Genomic DNA, 4,096 nt, shown 5'->3' on the forward strand with positions numbered 1-4,096 from the left:
AAATTGCTGGGCGGGGTGGTGCAAAGGCCAGAAGGACTTATTCCACGTTGTATCTCAATAAGATTTGTCATGACATCACAGGTAAATCCTTCCCTACCATTGAAAACGTCTACATGGAGCATTGTCATAGGAAAGCAGCATCAACCATCAAGGATCCAGCAATGTTTTGGACCGAGACTCTTCATCAGGACTATTCATAAATCCTGATGAAGGGTCTTGGTCAGCACGTTGACTGTTTATTCTTTTCCCTAGATGCTGCCTGGCTTGCTGAGTTCCTCCAGCATTCTGTGTGTATTATTGTGGATAATGTAGAAGGTTGTCATAGGTTACAACAAGACATTAACAGGATGTATAGCTAAGAAGTGGCAGAAGGAGTACAACCTGGAAAAGTGTGAAATTTGAAGGCAGAATACAGGATTAATGGCAGGTTCTTGACAGCGTGGTGGAACAGAAGGATCTTGTGGTACATCTCCATTGATCCTTCAAAGCTGCTGTGTAGGTTGATGGGGTTGATAAGAAGACATATGGTGTATTGACCTTCATTAGCTGGGGGATTGAGTCGAAGAGCTATGAAGTGATGTTGCAGTTCTGCAAAACCATGGTTATACCACACTTGGAAAAGCATGTTCAGTCTGATAGCCTCATTATAGAAAAATGTGGAAGCATTGGAGAGGGTGTAGAGTAGATTTACAAGGATGCTGCCTGGTCTACAGGGCATATCTTACGAAGATAGGTTCAGTGAACAATTTTAATGTGATTGGAAAAACATATAGGGAGGATGTGAGAGGCAAGTTCTTTACAGAGAATGGTGGGTGCATGGAATGCACTGCCAGGAATGGTAGAATTGCAGATACATTAGGGCATTTAAGAACCCAATGTGCAAAAGAAGACAAACTGTACAATACAAAAAAAGAGAATAAACAAATAAATATTACACAAGTTGTAGAATCCTTGAATGTGATTCCACAGGTTGTGGAATCAATTCAATATGATGTGGGACCCAGTCACTTGCACCTTCTTCGTGATAGCAACAGTGAGGAGAGAGTATTGCCTATATGGTGGAAGGCTTTGATGATAGATGCTGCTTTCTTGTGACAGTGCTCCTTATAGATGTACTGAATGGTGGTGACGGTAACGGAATGTTGTGTGGGAACCACTCGAAGATGATATTCCTGTGACAGGTCGTTTTTGGTGATGCAGTAATTGGGATGTGGATTTGGATCGACACGATGGACAAGATCTACGGTGACTAATACTTTGTTTACCTGGCATGGAACCTGTGGAATACTTCGTACTTACCTTTTCTCTCCATTACAACATGGATTACAAATATCTCTCTCCCCTCATTTATTACCTGGGTGACTGAACTTTCCTACTTTACCATCTCAGGACTCAAAGCCTTGTTCTCCCCAAGCTCAATATAGTTTGGGAGCTATATTTACACACATATACACATAACACTGTTAACTTTTGTTTAACTTGGTTAAGTTACTATATTATAAGTAGATACTAATAAAGGTAGTGATTTTAAAATTAAAACTAGACTCAGTGTGAAATCTCTTGCTGTTGATTTGTTTCTAAAACGTTGCAGTTTGTAACACCGCTATTTTTTGTAGTTTTTTTTCCATTCTTAAGTATTGGCGTTTCCATTCCAGCCTTGATGTAACCAGACAGGATACTCCCCATTGTGCATCTATAAAAGCTTTGTCAAAGTTTTAGATGACATACCACATCCGTGTTAACTTCTAAGAAAGAAGAGGTGCTACTGCGCCTTTGTTATAATGACACTTACATGCTGTTCCCAGGGCAGATTCTCTGAAATGGTAACTTCAAGGAATTTAGTTACTGACCATCTCCACCTCTGATCTCGTAATGAGGACTGGATCACTGACTCTTGAATCATCATTTCTTTGATTTTGCTGATGTTAGAATCAGGTTTATTATCACTGGCATGTGACGTGAAATTTGTTAACTTAGCAGTAGTTCAAAGCAACACATAATACAGAAAAGAATAAAAATAATAATTAGATCAATTACAATATACATATATTAAATAGATTAAAATGTGCAAAAAACAGAAATACTGTATATTTAAAAAAATGAGGTAGTGTCTAAGGGTTCAATGTCCACTTAGGAATCGGATGGCAGAGGCAAAGAAGCTGTTCCTGAATCGCTGAGTGTGTGCCTTCAGGCTCCTGACCCACCTACCTGATGGTAACAGTGAGAAAAGGGCATGCTCTGGGTGCTGGAGGTCCTTAATAACGGACGCTGCCTTTTTGATACACCGTTCCCTGAAGATGTCCTGGATACTTTGTAGGCTAATGCCCAAGGTGGAGCTGACTAGATTTACAACCCTCTGCAGATGTTGAGTGAGAGGTTAATGTTATGGCACCATTCAACCAGATTTTCCATATCCCTCCTATATGCAGATTCATCAACAACTTTGATTTGGCCAACAACAGTGGTGTTGTCAGCAAACTTAAATATAGCTGTACTTGGCCACACAGTCGTATGTATAAAGCAAATAGAGGAGCGAGCTAAGCACACAGCCCTGTGGTGCACCTATGGATAGTGATTGTGTAGGTGTTGTCAATCTGAACTGACTAGCAAATCAGGAAATCAATGATCCAGTTGCACAAGGAGGTATTGAAGCCTAGGTTTTGGAGTTTTTTGTTTAATTTCAAGGGGTGTTAGTGTTGAATGCTTAGCAGTAGTCAATGAAGAGCATCCAATGGAGGACAATGTAAGAAGGAAGGGCTAGATTGATCTTAGAATAGAATAAAAAGTCAGTGAAACATTGTGGGCTGAATGCTGTGCTGTAATGTTCTATGTTCAGATTGCTGTAATCTCTCTCCTCAATTGTTTGCTTCTAAATGCAAGATTATATACCTCATTGCTTGCTTCCCTCATCATAAGAAATGCTTTTCTGACCTGAATTGTGTACACCCAACAGTTATCTATCTTATTAGTGATTGTCTAAACAAATTAGTCAAGTATGACTGTGCATGAACAATGTCATAGTTGCTCTCTCCAGCTAGCTTGTACTTATGAAGTGCTTTGTCACTCCATGACTAATTCCATTTGCATCCTTACAACTGATGGCCTCTGCCTACTTGTTCTTGCTCTCACCCATCTGATACATAGATACAATACATAGATGTGCCAGTTGCACTCTGAAAATATTATTAATGCTTCTGCAATTTCATGAGGCATTTTTTTACTAACCTTGAGAAGGAAAGCATCAGATCCTGGTTGTGACATATTATTTTCTTCATTGCAAAACACAGAATAGGAACTAAGGAGGTCAGCCAGAATCCATGGAAATGAACAGTTGACATTTCTAGACGAAACCCTTCTTAGGGACAGGAAAGGAAGAGAGAAAATGCCTGAATAAAAAGGTTGGGGGGTGGGGAAGGAGGATAGCTGGAAGGTTATAGGTGAAGCCAGGCTGGAGAGGAAGGAATCTGATAGGGGAGAAGAGTAAACCATAGGAGATGGGAAAGAGGAGGGGCATCAGAGGGAGGCGATAGGCAGGCAGGAAGAGGGGAGGGGAGGGATTTTTTTTAATGAAGGGAGAAATCTATGTTCATACAATTAGGTTGGAGGCCAGCCAGATGGAATATAAGGTGTTACTCCTCTGGTGTTTGATTGGTGGAATGACAGGCTGGATTAATCTGCAGGACTTGTTCAGGGTCTCTGACTAAAAATGTGTTTTCTTACATGATGACTTTTTAAAAAATTTCTTGCTATTTTGAATGTATGTGTATGTTTTTGCACCTTGGCCCCAGAGGATTACTGTCTCATTCACCTGTATCCATATACAGTTTGAATGACAATTAAACTTGATTTTATTTGAAGGTGGTTTGGGATGCACAAGGTTCCAGGGAGAAAGGAGAAATGAGAACAAACCTAATGTTTCTATTCCTGTATTTGTTATTTAACTAACTCCTATGCTCATCCAAAGAAGAACCAATTTTGAATATATACAAGAAGCCATTTAGCCACCCAAACCAGGTCTGCCATTTGGTAAGTTGAATGGCCAAGAAAGGAATAGAATGAAATCATAGGCTGATGAAACAATGTACAATCAGTGGAC

Source organism: Hypanus sabinus, chromosome 13 (genome assembly GCF_030144855.1).
Source record: "Hypanus sabinus isolate sHypSab1 chromosome 13, sHypSab1.hap1, whole genome shotgun sequence".
NCBI lineage: Eukaryota > Metazoa > Chordata > Chondrichthyes > Myliobatiformes > Dasyatidae > Hypanus > Hypanus sabinus.